Source organism: Terrapene carolina, unplaced genomic scaffold (assembly GCF_002925995.2).
Source record: "Terrapene carolina triunguis isolate 2854851 unplaced genomic scaffold, T_m_triunguis-2.0 Scaffold751, whole genome shotgun sequence".
NCBI classification, from domain to species: domain Eukaryota; kingdom Metazoa; phylum Chordata; order Testudines; family Emydidae; genus Terrapene; species Terrapene triunguis.
Genome location: NW_020665102.1, coordinates 2,425,085 through 2,437,071, shown reverse-complemented (window position 1 = coordinate 2,437,071; position 11,987 = coordinate 2,425,085). Strand labels below are relative to the sequence as shown.

Genomic DNA, 11,987 nt, shown 5'->3' with positions numbered 1-11,987 from the left:
ATCCTGGCCCCACGTAAGGAGGGGGAGGACATGGATGACTTCCTGGAGTCCTTTGAAACGGCCTGCGAGCTGCACCAGGTTGATCCTGCGGACAGACTCCGGGTTCTCACCCCCTTACTGGACCCCAAAGCCGTGGCATTGTACCGCCAACTGGAAGAGGTGGAAAAAGGGGACTACAAAGTATTCAAAAAGGCCCTGCTACGTGAGTTTGGGCTGACTCCTGAGATGTACCGGGAAAGGTTCCGGAGTCAGGATAAAACCCCTGAGATCTCATATCTGCAACTAGCCGTCCGCATGGAGGGATACGCCAGCAAGTGAGCAGATGGGGCCCAAACGAAGGAGGACCTGGTTAAACTGCTGGTACTGGAGCAACTGTATGAGCGGTGCCCATCCGACCTGAGGCTGTGGTTAAGGGACAAAAAGCCAGAGAACCCGCGACATGCAGGGCGGCTGGCCGATGAGTTTGTAAAGAGCCGGTCAGGGGATAACAGGGAGGAGTCCCAAAGGAACAGTCCCACCACAACGCAGAGAGAGAGTCACCATGGGACCTCCCAGCGGGAAAATACGGAAAAACCCCATCAAAGGGGAACATCTGGCGTCAGGGCCATCCGACCCACTCGAGGGAACCCATGGGACATGGGCTGCTATCACTGTGGCCAGAGAGGCCACATACGGGCCCAGTGCCCCAGGTTCAGGGACAGACTGAGCAGACCGAACCCACAGAGGGTTGACTGGGTAGAGACCCAGCCAGACGAGAGGCAGCATTCCCAGGGAAGGGGGGCTGGCAGAGTACCACCTGCTAAGGAGGGAGGAGAGCTCCAGGCCAGCTCCTCTGGGGGGCTGGATGCTCCAGACTCAGGGTTTTTGGTTTATACGGTGGGCGCGGGGCTGTCCCTCCGGAGAGAGTACCTTGTTCCCCTGGAGGTGGATGGGAGGAAGGTCAATGGATACTGGGATACGGGCGCAGAGGTGACGCTGGTCCGGCCCGAGGTGGTGGCCCCAGATCGGGTGGTGCCCGACACCTACCTGACCCTGACAGGGGTGGGTGGGACCCCATTCAAGGTACCTGTGGCGAGGGTACACCTGAAGTGGGGGGCCGAGGGCCCCAAGGATGTGGGGGTACACCCGTATTTGCCCACTGAGGTGTTGATGGGGGGGGACCTGGAGGACTGGCCAAGCAGCCCCCAGGGTGCCCTGGTTGTGACCCGCAGTCAGAGCCGGCGAGGGGCACTGCGCCCTGGCCTTGGGGAGGGTGCCTTGCCTGAGGCGCAGGACCCTAACTGGTGGGGAGGGAACACCCAGGGACACGGCTAAGGGAGGCTGCGGCTTCAGACCCAGCTGGCGAGAAAGAGCAGGTGGCCATCCCTGTCCCAGATGCTGAGTTCCGGGCCGAGTTGCAAAAAGATCCCTCCTTGCGGAAGATAAGGGACCTGGCCGACCTCAGTGCGGTACAGACCATGGGGAGAGGTGGCCGGAAAAGGTTCCTGTGGGAGATAGGGTTCCTGTACCGAGAATGGGCCCCCCCAGGGAAAATGGAGTCGGGGGGATCAGGAGGCAGCTGGTGGTACCCCAGAAGTATCGCCACCAGCTGCTGTACCGGGCCCATAACATTCCCCTCTCAGGGCACCAGGGAACCTGGCGTACCCAGCAGAGGCTGCTACGGAGCTTTTACTGGCCTGGGGTCTTTGTTACTGTCCAACAGTACTGCTGATCCTGTGACCCCTGTCAGAGGGGGAGGAAAGCCCGGGACAAGGGGAAAATGGCTTTAGGACCCTTGCCCAGCATAAAGGAGCCTTTCCAGAGGGTGGCCAAGGTTAAAAGGGGGGCTCTGAACCAAGAGAGCCCCAATCACCGACCTCCAGACTGGAACGCTGGAAGAGGACCCCAGCCCAGTTGGAACCCCAGGGGTATTGGGGTGGGAAAAGGGCACAGGTCGCATAAACCTTCCCACATGCGAACTACGAGTGCCACCGAGCACCCCCGACCTAAGGAGGGGGGTGAACCTGGAGGGGCCTGGTGTAATTCTCACCAAGGAATGGGAGGGATGCTGGGGCATCCACGGGAATGGGGGTAGATTCGAACTTCCCCGGGTCACTGGCTAAAGTGACCCCGCTCAGTTCGGTCTCGAAGGGAGGAAGAGATGTGATGAACTAGGACTGTTCTTACTGTGGTCTTTGAATGCTGACAGGGGAGTGTGGCTAGGATAGTCTGCATTGGGGGATGGGAGACTGACCGATGGAGAATACCTGAGCATGTAACATGAGAACCCAGGAAAGGGTTAGAGGCCAGGTAACACCTTTGCCCGGGAAACTGAACAAAGGCTGTGGGAGGGGTCGCTGAAGGCAGTTTCGGGAGCTGGCTGGGGAGCTGGCTGGGAGGCAGACAGGGCTCTGATCTCACAAGGGGGCTGGGGCGCCCTGGAACCCCAAGATGGACCTAACTGAGGGGGGTCCTGTTGTCTGTGCCTGCAAGACCTGTCTTGGACTGTATTCCTATCATCTAAATAAACCTTCTGCTTTACTGGCTGGCTGAGAGTCATGGTGAATCGCAGGAAGCCGGGGGTGCAGGGCCTTGGGTCCCCCCACACTCCGTGATAACTATAGGCTGAGCAAGTGCAGAATGGTGGTAGAATGTGCATTTGGACGTTTAAAAGCGCACTGGTGCAGTTTACTGACTCGGTTAGACCTCAGCGCAACCAATATTCCCATTGTTATTGCTGATTGCTGTGTGCTCCACAATATCTGTGAAAGTAAGGGGGAGACGTTTATGGCGGGGTGGGAGGTTGAGGCAAATTGCCTGGCAGTCTATTACGCGCAGCCAGACACCAGAGTGATTAGAAGAGCACAGCAGGGTATGCTGTGCATCAGAGAAGCTTTGAAAACCAGTTTCTTGACTGGCCAGGCTATGGTGTGACAGTTCTGTTTGTTTCTCCTTGATGAAAACCCGCGCCCTTGGTTCACTGTAAGTCAACCGCCCTCCCCCTTTCGATCACCGCTTGCAGAAGCAAGAAAGTCATTGTTGTTTCAAAATCACGCATTCTTTATTAATTCATCACACAAATAGCCGGATAACTGCCAAGGTAGCCCAGGAGGGGTGGGGGAGGAGGGAAGCACCGGGTGGGGTGGTGGATGAGGGGAGGAGGGAAGAACAAGGCCACACTGCACTTCAAAACTTACTGAATGCCAGCCTTCTGTTGCTTGGGCAGTCCTCTGGGATGGAGTGGTTGGGTGTCTGGAGCCCCACATTCTTGGGAGTCTGGGTGAGGAGGCTATGGAACTTCAGGGAGGAGGGCAGGCAGTTATATAGGGACTGCAGCAGCAGTCTGTGCTCCTGCTGCCTTTCTGCAGCTCCACCAGATGCCGGAGCATATCAGTTTGATCCCCCAGTAGCCTCAACATTGCATCCTGCCTCTTCTCATCGCGCTGCCGTCACCTCACATCTTGCTCCCGCCACCTCTCATCTCACTCGTCCCTCCTGTCCTCGTGTTCATTTTCTGCTTTCCTGGACTCTGACATTGTTTGCCTCCACACATTCCGCTGAGCTCTTTCAATGTGGGAGGACTGCATGAGCTCAGAAAACATTTCATCGTGAGTGAGGTTTTTTTGGCCTTATCTGCGCTAGCCTCTGGGACGGAGATGATAGGGGGAGCGTCGAAACATTTGCACCTGCGGGAGGAAAAAAAGGGAGAGACACCTTTAGAACAATGGGTAGACTGTTTCATGGCAAACCAAGCTGTTAACATTACCTAGCACATGTGCTTTCGGTACAAGGTCACCATTTTGCCTCTTATATTGCCAGCAAACACAGGGACCATACGCTGCCATGCTTTCATAGAATCATAGAACATCAGGGTTGGAAGGGACCTCAGCAGATCATCTAGTTCAACCCCCTGCTCAAAGCAGGACCAATTCCCCACTAAATCATCCCAGCCAGGGCTTTGTCAAGCCAGGCCTTAAAAACCTCCAAGGAAGGAGATTCCACCACCTCCCTAGGTAACGCATTCCAGTGCTTCACCACCCTCCTAGTGAAATAGTGTTTCCTAATATCCAACCTAGACCTCCCCCACTGCAACTTGAGACCATTGCTCCTTGTTCTGTCATCTACCACCACTGAGAACAGCCGAGCTCCATCCTCTTTGGAACCTCCCTTCAGGTAGTTGAAAGCAGCTATCAAATCCCCCCTCATTCTTCTCTTCTGGAGACTAAACAATCCCAGTTCCCTCAGCCTCTCCTCATGAGTCATGCGCTCCAGACCCCTAATCATTTTTGTTGCCCTGCGCTGGACTCTTTCCAATATTTCCACATCCTTCTTGAAGTGTGGGGCCGAAAACTGGACACAGTACTCCAGATGAGGCCTCACCAATGTCGAATAAAGGGGAATGATCACGTTCCTTGATCTGCTGGCAATGCCCCTACTTATACAGCCCAAAATGCCGTTAGCCTTCTTGGCAACAAGAGCACACTGTTGACTCATATCCAGCTTCTCATCCACTGTGACCCCTAGGTCCTTTTCTGCAGAACTGCTACCGAGCCATTCGGTCTCTAGTCTGTAGCAGTGCATAGGATTCTTCCATCCTAAGTGCAGGACTCTGCACTTGTCCTTGTTGAACCTCATCAGGTTTTTTTTGGTCCAATCCTCTAATTTGTCTAGGTCCCTCTGTGTCTGATCCCTACCCTCCAGCGTATCTACCACGCCTCCCAGTTTAGTGTCATCTGCAAACTTGCTGAGAGTGCAGTCCACACCATCCTCCAGATCATTAATAAAGGTATTAAACAAAACCGGCCCCAGGACCGACCCTTGGGGCACTCTGCTTGAAACCGCCTGCCAACTAGACATGGAGCCATTGATCACTACCCGTTGAGCCCAACGATCTAGCCAGCTTTCTATCCACCTTGCAGTCCATTCATCCAGCCCATACTTCTTTAACTTGGTGGCAAGAATACTGTGGGAGACTGTATCAAAAGCTTTGCTGAAGTCAAGGAATAACACATCCACTGCTTTCTCCTCATCCACAGAGCCAGTTATCTCATCATAGAAGGCAATTAGGTTAGTCAGGCACGACTTCCCCTTTGTGAATCCATGCTGACTGTTCCTGATCACTTTCCTTTCCTCTAAGTGTTTCATAATTGATTCCTTGAGGATCTGCTCCATGATTTTTCCAGGGACTGAGGTGAGGCTGACTGGCCTGTAGTTTCCCGGATCCTCCTTCTTCCATTTTTAAAGATGGGCACTACATTAGCCTTTTTCCAGTCATCCGGGACCTCCCCCGATCGCCATGAGTTTTCAAAGATGATGGTCAATGGCTCCTCAATCACATCCGCCAACTCCTTTAGCACCCTCGGATGCAGCGGATCCGGCCCCATGGATTTGTGCTCATCCAGTTTTTCCTAAATAGTCCCGAACCACTTCTTTCTCCACGGAGGGCTGGTCACCTCTTCCCCATACTGTGCTGCCCAGTGCAGCAGTCTGGGAACTGACCTTGTTTGTGAAGACAGAGGCAAAAAAAGCATTGACTACATTAGCTTTTTCCACATCCTCTGTCACTAGGTTGCCTCCCTCATTCAGTAAGGGGCCCACACTTTCCTTGACTTTCTTCTTGTTGCTAACATACCTGAAGAAACCCTTCTTGTTACTCTTAACATCTCTTACTAGCTGCAACTCCAAGTGCGGTTTGGCCTTCCTGATTTCACTCCTGCATGCCTGAGCAATATTTTTATACTCCTCCCTGGTCATTTGTCCAATCTTCCACTTCTGTGCACCACTGTATTGCTCTCCCAGCAGATATCAGGGTGATTAAACTCTCCCATGAGAACCAAGGCCTGCGATCTAGCAACTTCTGTTAGTTGCCGGAAGAAAGCCTCGTCCACCTCACCCCCCTGGTCTGGTGGTCTATAGCAGACTCCGACCACGACATCACCCTTGTTGCTCACATTTCTCAACTTTATCCAGAGACTCTCAGGTTTTTCTGCAGTTTCATACTTGAGCTCTGAGCAGTCATACTCCTCTCTTACAATGCAACTCCCCCACCTTTTCTGCCCTGCCTGTCCTTCCTGAACAGTTTATATCCATCCATGATAGTACTCCTGTCATGTGAGTTATCCCATCAAGTCTCTGTTATTCCAATCGCATCATAGTTCCCTGACTGTGCCAGGACTTCCAGTTCTCCCTGCTTGTTTCCCAGGCTTCTTGCATTTGTGTATAGGCACTTAAGATAACTCATCGATCGTCCCGCTTTCTCAGTATGAGACAGGAGTCCTCCCCTCTTGCGCTCCCCTGCTCGTGCTTCCTCCCAGGATCCCATTTCCCCACTTACCTCAGGGCTTTGGTCTTCCCCTGGTGAACCTAGTTTAAAGCCCTCCTCACTAGGTTAGCCAGCCTGCTTGCAAAGATGCTCTTCCCTCTCTTCGTTAGGTGGAGCCCGTCTCTGCCTAGCACTCCTCCTTCTTGGAGCACCATCCCATGGTCGAAGAATCCAAAGCCTTCTCTCCGACACCACCTGCGTAGCCATTCGTTGACTTCCACGATTCGACGGTCTCTACCCAGGCCTTTTCCTTGCACAGGGAGGATGGACGAGAACACCACTTGCGCCTCAAATTCCTTTATCCTTCTTCCCAGAGCCACGTAGTCTGCAGTAATCCGCTCAAGGTCATTCTTGGCAGTATCATTGGTGCCCACATGGAGAAGCAGGAAGGGGTAGCGATCTGAGGGCTTGAGGAGTCTCGGCAGTCTCTCCATCACATCGTGTATCCTAGCTCCAGACAAGCAGCAGACCTCTCGGTTTTCCCGGTCGGGGCGACAGATAGATGACTCAGTCCTCCTGAGGAGGGAGTCCCCGACCACCACCACCCTCCTCCTCCTCTTGGGAGCGGTGGTTGTGGAACCCCCATCCCTAGGACAGTGCATCTTTTGTACCTGTAGAGAGAACATGGAAACGACTGCTCACCTGTATCTCCATGGCTGGTAGATGGACGCTCCTCTTTCTCCTTCTGGAGGTCACATGCTGCCAAACTTCTTCACTATCCTTCTCTCCCTGCTGCGCCTGCTCTGAATCTTCAGAACGTTGTGGCCGTAGAAGCATCTCCTGACGTCTGTCCAGGAAATCTTCATTTTCCCTTATGCACCGCAGAGTCGATACTTGTTTCTCCAGACCTCGAACCTTCTCTTCCAATATGGAGACCAGCTTGCACTTTGTACAGACAAAGTCGCTTCTGTCCTGTGGAAGAAAGACAAACATGGCACAACCTGTGCAGGTTACAACAGCTGATCGGTCACCTTCCATATCACCTTCCTCTTAAGAGCTTCCTCAGCTGTTGCAGTAACTACTCAGAGAAACCCGCAGATGAAAGCCTCAGTGAGCTCTCCGCAGGCGAACTCCCAGGCAAACACCCTCTGTTAGCCTCTGCTGTTCGCTGTTGACTGCCCTTATATACCAGTCAGGCCCACTCAAGGCCCACCTGGAACAAAGCACTCCCAATTCACACTTTTCAAACAAACAAGCAAGCAAGCAAGCAAGCAAGCACACGGTCAAACTGACAAACTGTCCCAGCAACAGACACTCAGATACTCACCAACACAGCCCCCCTAATTCAGCACTTAGCGTACCTCCTCTCTTTGTTATGCAATGATTCCAGACTATGTGCTACTTGCCTGGCGTGGTAAAGTGTCCTACCATGGAGGATGGAATAAGGCTGCCCTTCCCAGAAACCTTTTGCAAAGGCTTTGGGAGTATCTCCAGGAGAGCTTCATGGAGATGTCCCTGGAGGATTTCTGCTCCATCCCCAGACACGTTAACAGACTTTTCCAGTAGCTGTACTGGTCGCGAATGCATCCTAAATCTTCAGGGTAAATTAATTATTAAACATGCTTGCTTTTAAACCATGTATTATATTTACAAAGGTACACTCACCAGAGGTGCCTTCTCTGGCTTCATGGTGCGGGAGCCCACCTTGGGAGGGTTGGGAGGTTATTGGCTCCAGGGTGATAAACAGTTCCTGGCTGTTGGGGAGAACAGTTTCTCCACTTGCCTGCTGTGCGCTATCCTCCTCCTCGTCCCCAAAATCCTCATCCCTGTTGCATGAGACTCCCCCCTTGCAGGTGTCCAAAGACAGGGGTGGGGTAGTGGTAGCACCCCCCTCAGAATTGCATGCAGCTCATCATAGAAGCGGCATGTCTGGGGCTCTGACCCGGAGCAGCAGTTTGCCTCTTTGGTTTTTTAGCAGGTTTGCCTGAGCTCCTTAATTTTCAAGCAGCACTGCTGCGGGTCCCTGGAGTAGCCTCTGTCCATCATGCCCTTGGAGATTTTTTCAAATATTTTGGCATTTTGTCTTTTGGAACAGAGTTCTGATAGCACAGATTCATCTCCCCATACAGCGATCAGATCCAGTATCTTCCGTTTGGTCCATGCTGGAGCTCTTTTGCGATTCTGGGACTGCATGGTCACCTGTGCTGATCAGTTTGCCATGCTGGCCAAACAGGAAATGAAATTCAAAAGTTCCTGGGGCTTTTGCTGTGTACCTGACTAGTCCATCTGAGTTGAAAGTGCTGTCCAGAGTGGTCACAATGGAGCACTCTGGGATAACTTCCGGAGGCCAATACCGTCAAATTGTGTTCACACTACCCCAAATTCGACCCAGTGATGTCGATTTCAACACTAATCCCCTCGTCAGGGAGGAGTACAGTAATGGATTTTAAGAGCCCTTTAAGTCGACAAAAATGGCTTTGTCGTGTGGATGGGTGCAGGGTTAAATCTATCTAACGTTGCTAAATTCGACCTAAACTCGTAGTGTAGACCAGGGCTTAGTTTCACATGCCTATTTTCAGGCTGTAATCTGGGGCACCCTGCTCTGCGGGGGGGGGGGGATCCCAGCAGTTTAGACTCAGGGCTGGAACAGTCCCCTGATTTAGGTGGTGGCTGCATGGTTTCCAACACTCTGGTATCTTAAACAATCTGTCTCTCCCAAAGCCTCAGGACCCAGGGAAGGCTCCTGCGCTGCCTCAGCTCCTTTCACACTCTAGAGAGGAGCAGCAGCCAGGGTTCGGGTTAAGTTGTGGGGCACTAGGTGAGTGGCAGAGCCTATGGGAGCTGAGAATTTGCCTGAGACCTCAGGGACACAGTGTGAGGTAGGATCCCAGGCATCTCTGTGAAACTGGTAGAATAGGGTTTACTTGTGATGGGAAGAGAATTGAAAGTGTCTCCGGGGTGGGTATAGTATTGATCTAGTTAGAAACTGTGGCTAAAAGGCAGTTCACACGGGGAGTAGGATTCAAACCTGAGCAGAACCCCATGGGATTTCTAGTCCAACAGCTTAATCACTCGGCCATCACAGCTGTGACCCCATTGAATCTGCAGTGCCAGAGAAACTTGTAAATAATCACAATGCCAGGGCTTGAAGTCATCTGAAATACAGAATTCAAACAGCAAACCTGCCTCCCAAAGCACAGAGGGAATTTGGAGTGTCTTCTCTTTGCTTAGCCATGTGCAGTAGTACAGAGAGGGCTTTTAAAGGTCTCCCCTCCCACAACTGGGGAAAGGGAAAGAATTCTTAGGTTCTAGCTTGATTTGAAGGAGGATGTCTGGACCATATGGCCATGGACTGGCCTTTGCTAGAGAAACCAGTGACACATGGACCCAGAGTAAGAAAAATGTTTCCTGGAGTCAATAATTGATCCCCTGGAATAGCAGTAGTATTCAGTAGCTGGAAATGTCTCACAAGAGGAGCTACAGCATTGGTGGTTCAGTAACAGAAGTCTTACATACAGCATGGGAGGTCTAGGTCTGTTTTCTGACTAAAAAGGGCTTCATTTTATCACCTCAAAATTTCAGTAGTGTGTAGGGGCTGATTGGTTGGGGTTATCTTGGCTTTGATTTGTTTTTCTCATTTTAAATGATCTTGATCATTTTGATGGGAAAAATGTTTGTATGAGGCCAAGGAAAAATTAGAAAAATTAAAAATCTGCCTGGGAGTCTCTGAGTGCCATGGCTAAGGCGAAGATTTAGCCCTGGGTATTTTTAGTAAAAGCCATAGACTGGTCACAGGCAATAACCAAAAATTCACAGCCTGTGAAATGTCAATGGCTTTTACTATAAATCCCCATTACCTAATCTCTGCTCCTGGGCCCCAGTGCTCAAGGGGGGCGAGCTGCTCCTGCCATAGGGCTGACTCCTGCGACTGCTGCTCTGATGACCCGGGCACCACTGTCCCAACGGCCCCTGGGATCACTGATCCAACCGCTCCCTGGACCGCTGCTGGTCAAGAGGTCCCTGGGGCACCCCCTGGACTATTGTTTTGGGGCTCCCTGGGGCTGCCCGCATGACTGCTGCTCAGGCACTCCCCAGGGGCCAGCCACAAGAGCCACTGCTTGGGTGCTCCCTGGGGCCAGGTGCCTGGGGCTCCCCGAGCAGTGGCTGGTGCGGTTGGCCCTGGGGCAGCCCCCGAGATCACTGCTCCAGTGATCCCTGGGACTGCCCCTGGCATTACTGCTCGGGTGCTCCCTTCAACCAGCTGCACCGGCTGCTACTCGGGTGCTTTCCAGGGCCACTCCTGGGGCCGCTACTCAGGCACTCCCCAGAGCCATCTGCAATGGCTGCTGCTCCGGCACTGCCTAGGGCCAGCTGCCGGGGCTGCACGAGCAGCGGCTGTTGTGGCTGGCTGGCAGTTGGTGCGGCTGGCTGCAGGGTGCCCTAGCTGCTGGCCCTGGGGCCAACTATTTGGGCACCCTGGGTGTCCTTCACTGGCTGCTGCAGCTGCAGAACCCTTGTAGGTCGAGGAAAATCACAGAATCTGTGACTTGCCCAACCTCTGTGACAGAATTGCAGCCTTAGCCATGGCGGGGTGGAGATTTTCATGGTGGGGAGTTTAGGGGATAAATTAGAGGCTTTTCCTCCAGCACAGGGAGAGGTTTTGCAATTTCATTTTTACCAAGTGGCAACCTCCCCCACACCCACCCCCTGCTAGTGCTACTCCAGCTCAGATCCCACTGCCATGAGACATACAGCCTCCTGCTGACAACGTCCCTGCAAATAAAAAAAAAACTGACCTAGTCTGCCCCTTCTCCCAGCTGAATCCTCACCCCACAGAGTGCAGAACAACCCCCACGTATCTGGATCTTCCAGCAGCCACAGGTGGCTGAGGATACGCATTTGTGCACACACACAAGTGATTTAATAACTATTACGTTGACATAATTCTTTAGTGTATACATTGCCTTAGTATGTTAGTTTGTGCACTGAGATGTGAGCATAAAACATCCACCCACAAACAGGGGAGGGAGAGCCGAGCCTGGGGCGGCGAAAAAGCCAGAGCCGGCCCTGATTATACAATCTGTATCATTGGTTACTCTAACAATAACTTTGTAATAGGAGGAATGGTATAAATGTGATGCTCCCTGGCTCCTGATAGGAAGGGCACACTCGAATTACTCATGGGACAATGGAGTTGATAGAAAGGACAAATGGGCCACTTCAAAACAGGGTGAACTGCAAAAGGAAATATGGGCCACTTATCTGGACAAGCTGAGGGATAACGGTGCTGCAAATAGTTCAAACAGCTTTAAAAGTTACTATGTGGGAATCAGAAAAAGTATTAAAGAAAAAAAAGTATTGATAGTCCTAGAAGTTTTTATGGTCTTCATCTCCCTTTCAGATTCTCTGATGGCTAACATGGGCTGAGTGCTAAGAGAAGGTATTCCCACACTTACTGCTTTCATAGGTTCTCTCACCTGTGTGGATTCTTTGATGGCGAAAAAGGCTTGATCTTTGAGTGAAGGTTTTCCCACACTCACTGCATTCATGGAGCTTCTCTCCTGTGTGGATTCTCTGATGGTGAAAAAGGCCTGATCTTTGAGTGAAGGTTTTCCCGCACTCACTGCATTCATAGGGCCGCTCCCCTGTGTGGATTCTCTGATGCCTAATAAGGTGCGAGCTGCACTTGAAGGTTTTCCCACACTCACGGCATTCATAGGGCCTCTCCCCTATGTGGATTTTCTGA

The 11,987-nt window shown here is 52.1% G+C and overlaps 1 pseudogene; it reads right to left on the bottom strand.

Moving 5' to 3' along the window:
• The window catches only part of LOC112124918, a 377,084-nt pseudogene that overhangs the window by 108,477 nt on the left and 256,620 nt on the right, over nt 1-11,987 (bottom strand).